The 8195-nt window shown below is 42.8% G+C and overlaps 1 long non-coding RNA gene across 2 annotated transcripts; it reads right to left on the bottom strand.

Annotated features, from left to right (window-relative positions):
* Positions 1-1222: 1222 nt before the first annotated feature.
* On the bottom strand, positions 1223-7958 carry LOC118364727 (uncharacterized). Of its 2 annotated transcripts, none has more exons than XR_004821642.1 (3): positions 7786-7958; positions 1549-1678; positions 1223-1389 (listed from the first exon to the last, which is right to left on the bottom strand). It is a non-coding gene; the product is annotated as an uncharacterized LOC118364727 (long non-coding RNA). The 2 variants fall into 2 exon arrangements; XR_004821643.1 differs by having other exon boundaries at positions 1549-1649.
* Between the last annotated feature and the right edge of the window lie 237 nt (positions 7959-8195).

Here is an 8195-nt window from a genome sequence, read left to right as displayed (position 1 = left end):
ACATTTTGTTGTGCTACAGCCAATCAAAATTGATTAAATATTTTTTTTCTCAGCCATCTAAACACAATACCCCATAATGACAACACAAAAAAGTTTAGACATTTTTGCAAATGTATAAAAAATATAGTAAATGCATATCTGATTTGGTTAAGTATTAACAACCCTGAGTCAACACATTTTAGAATCCCCTTTGACATAAATTACAGATGTGAATCTTTCTGGGTGTGTCTCTAAGAGCTTTGCACACCTGGGTTGTACAATATTTGCCCATTATTCTTTCTGAAATTCTTAAAGCTCTGTCAAGTTGATGGTTGATCATTGCTAGACCACCATTTTCAAGTCTTGCCATAGATCCTAAGCAGATTTATGCCAAAACTGTAACTCAGCCCCTCAGGTACATTCACTGTCTTCTTGGTAAGCAACTCCAGTGTGGATTTGGCATTGCGTTTTATGTTATTGTCCTGCTGAAAGGTAAATTAATCTCCCAGTGTCTGGTGGAAAGCAGAGAGAACCAGGTTCTAGGATTTTGCCTGTGCTTAGCTCCATTCCGTTTATTTTTTATCATGAAAAACTCAACAGCCCTTAACAATTACAAGCATACCCAGAACAAGATGCAGCCACCACTATGTTTGAAAATATGGAGAGTGGTACTTAGTAATGTGTTGCATAGGATTTGCCCCAAACATAACATGTTGTATTCGGGACAAAAAGTGAATTGCTTTGCCACATTTTTTGCAGTATTACTTTAGTGCCTTGTTGCAAACAGAATGCCTGTTTTGCTATATTTGTATTCTGTACAGGCTTCCTGCTTTTCACTCTGTCAATTAGGTTAGTATTTTGGAGTAACGACAATGTTTGTTGAAAGTGTCATTAATAACTTCAACGTGCTCAAAGGGATATTCAATGTCTGCTTAAAAAAAAAGACATCTTTGCGAAGAATTGGAAACCCTCCCTGGTCTTTGTGGTTGAATCTGCTCAATTAAGGGACCTTACAGATAATAGCACTGTGTGTGGGGTACAGAGACGAGGTAGTCCTTCAACAACCATGTTAAACACCATGATTGCCCACAGAGTGAGTCCATGCGACTTATTATATGAATTTTTAACGCTGAACTCATTTAGACTTTATCATAACAAAGGGGTTGAATGCAGTGGAGGTATAGGCGCGGAACGCACAGATACCACAAAGTGTGTTTCAAAAATCATCAAAGACAAATGATTTTTAACCTAAAGCATTTAATAAAGACATGTATAGTACAATATCACGGGGAAGGGGAAGGAGGGTGCTACTTCCACCATGTGGGAAAGGGATCACAGCAGGGATCGAATGAGGGTATGAGACATGAGTTGAGGTGTTCAGAGGCTTGACCAGTGCAGGACAGGATTTGACTGGGAAGACAAAAAAAAACTGTAAAACAAGACACAGTTGTCACAAATAGCTAAGAATGAGTTAGTCCAAGCAAGGAGTAAAATCGTTGCCGTGTAAAAAAAGGTGATTGTGATTGACTCTACATACAGTAACGAGAGAAAATCAATAGGGTTTCTCACAGTGCTTGGAAGGGAAACATTCAATGTGCCAGTGGATGAGCGGACACATGAGACGTCTTGGCGTCAGTTCACGTCAGGAGAAAGTTGACTCGTCATCACCTCTTAAATCAGGGAACAGGAGGGGACTTAGCTGTAAATACAAATAGCAGGTACAGTAGACTACAACTGATGAACCAGATCTCACAAGGGCTGAGTTTGCTTTATTGCATCTTTGCATCATGCAGGCCTATTTTGTTTTTAAACCCTTATTTAACTAGGCAAGTCAGTGATTAAGAACAAATTCTTATTTTCAATGACGGCCTAGGAACAGTGGGTTATCTGACTTGTTCAGGGACAGAACGACAGATTTGTACCTTCTCAGCTCAGATTTGTACCTTGTCAGCTCGGGGATTCAATCTTGCAACCTTTCGGTTACTAATCCGACACTCTAACCACTAGGCTACTTGCGGCCCCTATGCAACTGTAGGACTCACATCTGCCATCAGTATTATTTTGATTGATTCATTCCAGGTAATAATTTGGGTTTAAAAACGTATAGGCAGCCTAGCCAGCCAAATTTGGAATATATTCTAAATTTGATCACATTCACATTTTCTCCTGACACACAAACAAACTATAAATACATAACGTTACCATTTAGTTTACCCTGACCAGATGGACCGGGCACATAGGCTGTATGCACCTGCTCTTATTAGTAGCATACAGTTGATCAGACGGAAAGATTGTCTCGTTTTCATCCCATACTGCATGTCAGATCTCCAATGTTTAAGGGTAGCCTAGGCTGCTGCAACATTTATGTCATGAGTTTTTGCTCGTGTCTGTCTGGAGTGATTACGTGTCACCATCGTTGCTAAATAAATACCGAAGGAAAGTGCACAGCCTACTTTGTGTGCCGCGTCAACCTCTCTAATCCAACTTTGAATGGATGATGCGATTGAAGCTATCAAATCATTCGGAATTGTTTGACATCCCAGAAAAGATGTTCAGCATGTAAAGCATCGTAACATGCAATTACAGGCAGCTTGATGATAGGCTCCCTGTTAACCAGCTATACATTTGATACCAGTTGGTATTGAACGCGCTCGCACCTTTTCATCCTTCATGAAACTGTTCTCAGGCAGAGGTCGACCTTCGCCTTTAATTTGCACCTTTTCATCCTTCTTCATGAAACTGATCTCAGGCAGAGGTCGACCCTTTTGCACCTTTTCCGCGTATCCCAGAGAATGAAAGGGGTTCCTCAACACATAGAACCCCCATAATGCTCTGTGGCACAATCTCAATACAACACACTAGGTTCAATCTCTGATCCTACATCTATGATTGGATGGACAACATGTCAGGTCATACAGCAAAAGCTTTGATTGGTTGGAGGACGTCCTCCGGAAGTGGTCATAATTACCATGTACGTTTATGGTAATGGGAGGGGGGGGGGGCTACAAGCCTCCTAGGTTTTGTAATGAAGTCAATGTAGCCAGAAGAGAACGGAAGCTAGCTGTCCTCCAACTACAACATGGCGCTACCCCAGACAGTGCTGCTGAAGTTACTGTAGACCTTCATTGCAAACACTGTATTTTGACAAATTATTTGGTGACATATGAATATATTTAGTATAGTTTTATCTAAAAAGGAAAACATTTTTAATGTTTCACTATTTTTACGAAATTTCACTGAGGAGGATGGTCCTCCCCTTCCTCCTGTGAGGAGCCTCCACTGGTTGAATGCTTATTGACTCAAGACATTTCAGCTTTTCAGTGAATTTGTAAAATTTTAGAAAAAACAGAATTCCATGTTGACATTATAGGGTATTGTGTGTAGGCCAGCGATGAAAAATCTCAATTTAATCCATTTTATATTCAGGCTGTAACACAACCAAATGTGGAAAAAGTCAAGGGGTGTGAATACGTCCTGAAGGTGCATCAAACATTAAGAACACCTTCCTAATATTGAGTTGCACCCCCATTTTCCCCTCTGAACAACGTCAATTTGTCAGGGCGTGGACTTTACAAGGTGTCAAAAGCGTTCCACAGGGATGCTGGCCCATGTTGACTCCAATGTGTCCCACTGTTGTGGCAAGTTGGCTGGATGTCCTTTGGGGGCTGGACCGTTCTTGATACACACAGGAAACTGTTGAACGCAAAAAAAAAAACAGCAGTGTTCCAGATCTTGACACAAAGCGGTGCGCCTGGTACCTACTACCATACCCCATTCAAAAGGTACTTAAATATAATATTTTGTCTTGCCCATTCAGTCGATGAATAGCACACGTACACAATCCATGTCTCAATTGTCTCGAGGCTTAAAAATCCTTCCTGTCTCCTCCCCTTCGTCTACACTGATTGAAGTGGATTTAACAAGTGACATCAATAAGGGATCATAGCTTTGACCTGTATTCGTCTGGTCGGTCTATGTCATGGAAAGAGCAGGTGTTCTCAATATCTGTATACTCAGTGTCTATAGACACAAGGAGATCATGCAGTGTACATGGAACCGCATTGCATAGACACAACGAGATAAGCTATGGAATGTAGCCATGCGGGCAGGTCAGTAGTGGGTGTTTGTGCGTGTGTGTGTGTGTGCATGTGTGTGTGTGTGTGTGTGTGTGTGCATGTGTGTGTGCGTGTTGTGTGCATGTGTGTGTGTGTGTGTGTGTGCATGTGTGCGTGCGTGTGGGTATACATGTGTGTGTGTGTTGGCGTGCGTGTGTTATGTGCGTGTGTGCACATGGTTTTGTATGGGTGCGTCTCTCTCGCGCTCCCTTTCTATCATGCTTTCTTGCCCAATCATATCTTTAAACATTGTCTCCGGGACTTAACGAGAGTGTTGCACATTGATATTGAGAGACTAGTCGGCATCTGCTCTGCTGGTCGTACTGAACCACTTAATCCGGTTAATTCATTCCTTGATTCCCAATCAGCCCCTAGTCTAATCATGGACAGGATCAACCCCCTCCCCCTCACTCTCACAGGAAATACTGTACTACCCTTCCCACATGCAAACGTTCTTGAGTAAAAGCGTGTTGAATCATCCCTTTGTCCCTGTCTTCATTTGAATATATTAACCATGGTATGTAGTCGTTTTATACCTACATTGGTTGTATGCGCTGACTGTAAGCCACTGTGGAGTAAGAGTATCTGCTAAGTGACCAAAATGTAAATGTACAAACTCATCAGCGCTCATTGCTGTGGGAACATCATTTTCCATTGAGGTCAAGCCTAACGACACGTTTGTTTGTTGTTTGTGCCTGAAGCTCCCATTGAAATAGGATGACTAAGTGAACATATGTAGCTGTTTGGAAAATGGGAATCGTGCCACCTTGCGACCTGTTTGTTCAAGAACACCCACGTGACCGGAACGTCTGGCTCCACTTGACGTTACATGGGACCAACACTAGGTGGTACTGTTGACCACATTTTCAATGTTAAGCTTCCAGCCAAGACGGACTGTATTGGTGCTGTATGGTTCCAGATTGCTTCAAATGGAAACTCACCCCAATGCTAGATATCTATTGTTGTACCCTTTAACTGAACTCTCTCAAATGAAGGAAAACGGCTTCTCCAGAATGGCTTTAATTTGCAAACCACTCCCAAATATTAGGGACATAATCTAACATGATTTAAAGCTGTCTTTTTAAAAATGTTTGTCATTATTTCTGAAAGCCTCATATGAACTACATCAGTTTTTGATGGTTTTATTATTTTATCCCAGAGATTTTGAAATTGTGTATGTTGTGTGTGTGAGCGTGCATATGAGCGAGCGAGTGTGTGGGCATGTGTGTCTGATGGATGGGGCTGCTCTGGAAACACTTTCTATCCTACTGTATGGGAACTGCAGATGTGTGTATGTGGCAGACCTGTGACTGAGAGAGACAACCTCCTTGAACCTTCATTCACAACACTGCTACATGAATCAAAATGAGTCAAAAACACACTAGTGATATTACTGTAACATTTTCACTCTTTCAACATCCAACATTTCCCTCAGAGGAGAAAGATTCTCTGAATCACAGCAGTCTGTCTGTGAGCGTAATAATGGGATAATGTCTTTATACTATGTATATAGCCAGCCAGGGCTAAGACAGGGTAATTCTATGTTGCTGTGTGTGTGTGTGTGTGTGTGTGTGTGTGTGTGTGTGTGTGTGTGTGTGTGTGTGTGTGTGTTTGGTCATCTGGGCAGTAATGGTGGTGACTACCAGGGCTGAAGCTCCCTCTGCAGGTCAAGCGGGTCAAACAGCCTCATAGCTTGCCGAGACCCCCCCTGTTTAGTGTTTCCAAAGCTGGACTGGTAGACAGGGCCTGCATCCCAAATGGCACCCTATTCCCTTTATAATGCACTACTTTTGAGGTCTCTGGTCACAAGTGGTGGGCTATATGGGGAATAGGGGGACATTTGGGACATAGAGGATGTTAATGCGAAACAAATGCTGAGAGGGTATCTTCTGAGACCTCGCTGGAGGACACAGTGGAAGTGCAATTGAATGCATGTGAACAAGAAACAAGCCCTTGTTGCAGCTTGTATCATAACTTTTATAGCCACACCAAGGGGCCTACATCACAGAAAATGAATTGTACAGAGTTGCTGACTCCCAAGAAGGAAGTTACAAGGGAACAATTAGGTGAAGTGTTTATCGGGCACTAAGCATCAATTGATCCTATATTAGGTGTAAAGTGGACATGGAGCAAAGATCTAAAGCGTGAATCTGCTGAGGGCTCCCAGAAAAGGAAGCGCTAATCTTTGCTTTAGCTCAGGCACATATGGCGTCACGGAGTCACAGTAGGATACACTTCAATCCCCCTTGATACATTTCCTGCCACAGCACAGGCTCCAGGTCAAACCCTGTGGGTCGGCACTGTAGAACCTGACACACAGCGCTTTAGGGTCTGAAATGTCTGTGTGTGTTTGTATGATTGTACTTAAAAATACAATTTTTTTAAGTTTTTGGTTTGGTTTCTTATGCTCCTGCCTCGATTGTGTTTCGTGTTGCCATGCAGGGCTCCCTTGTAAAAGAGACCTTGGTCTCAATGGGACTCCCCTCTCCTCTCCTAAATAAATAAATAATAGATCCCGTGGTCATGTATCAACATCCGTCTTTTCAACACCTATTGGCATTTGGACAAAACCCTACTGTTCACACAGCAGATTCAGCTCTCCTCTTCCCTGGCGATAGCACACGGTTACAGTCCGTTAACGATTGTCACTGAAGAGCTTCAAGTCGTCAAGGAGAAAACAAAAGTAGTCAGGCGCATGCTCGCCTGCAGCCTTAGATTCGTCTTGGCAAAATATTGACGGGGAAAGAAATGGGTGTCTTCTGTGCTGTTTGTTCTGCGTTAAATGCCAGCAATGGGATGACAGATCTGTTTAGGAGTGTCTCTACGTCTCCTCAGCTCTGTAGCTGGGATTGAAGTAGAGATGTATTGTAAGAGTGTAACTCCTTGAAAAAAATTCTTTATTATCTTTATTCTACAGCTACGTCGACCTACGTAATGCATCTGCATTTTGTGCACAAAACAGCACTTGATGCAGAGTGAGTTGATGCCTTTTGCTGCACTGCGAGGTTAAAGGACAAACACACACACACACACTCCGCCGGACCATCTGACGATAACGCATGTCTCATGTTCTGTCACAAGCTCTGTTGTCATTATATGATAAGATTATGGAACCTCCCAATGGCCAATCAATATTCACCAGGTAGGTGGCTACTGGCTAACGCCCTCATACAACCCTATAGAAATATAGTTTTTTTAACCTCTTTTACCTCTCACCGCATTAGATATAGTAGGCCTCTTAACCAAACGTGAAATATGCAAAGTGGTGAAAGTGTGCGGTTACAAGGCTAACATTTGGACATGAAAACAGGTTATCTTTGGAGGTGTCTGAAGGCTTCCTCATTAGAATTTGTCTTCGCCCCGTGCGTTTATTTACCAGCGTCCCCCGGGGTCGCCCTGACCCGTGTAATCACCCCGGCAACTATTTGGACAAGGCCTGAATCAAAGGTGCAGTGGGAAGCCTCTGACTTCCCAGGACTAAGTGGACATTTCCTAAGGAAACACGGAACAGATTGACTGGGCCCAGAGTGAGAATAATGCCCTCTTTGTGAGAAACGGGTCGGGGAGCCAGAGGTAGTATAGTCTAGCAGCAGCTCACCTACTCTTCCTCTCTTTCCGTTACTCACCATATCTCTCTCTGTCTCGTGTGCTCAATCTCTATCTGCCGATGGCTTACAGTAAAGTGGCTTACTTTGTTCGTGTCCTTTGCACTCTTGTAACAGGTGTTGTCGGTGGAAGAAGTTGAGGACCAAAGCACAGCGTTGTAAGAGTTCATCTTATTTAGTGAAAACTGAACACTGAATAACAAAACAACAAAGAAACAACCGGAACAGTTCTGTCTGGTGCAGAGACACAAAGACTGAAAACAACCACCCCCAAAACACAATGGAAAACAGGCTACCTAAATATGGTTCTCAATCAGGGACAACGATTGACAGCTGCCTCTGATTGAGAACCATACCAGGCCAAACACGGAAATAGCAAATCATAGACAAACTAACATAGACAACCCACCCAACTCACGCCCTGACCATACTAAAACAAAAGACAAAACAAAGGAACTAAGATCAGAACGTGACAATTCTTGACTGCTGGCCTGAA

The sequence above is a fragment of the Oncorhynchus keta genome, chromosome 32, assembly GCF_023373465.1.
Source record: "Oncorhynchus keta strain PuntledgeMale-10-30-2019 chromosome 32, Oket_V2, whole genome shotgun sequence".
Classification (NCBI taxonomy): domain Eukaryota; kingdom Metazoa; phylum Chordata; class Actinopteri; order Salmoniformes; family Salmonidae; genus Oncorhynchus; species Oncorhynchus keta.
Note: the sequence above shows the minus strand (reverse complement) of the source record. Positions and strands in the feature narration are given on the sequence as shown.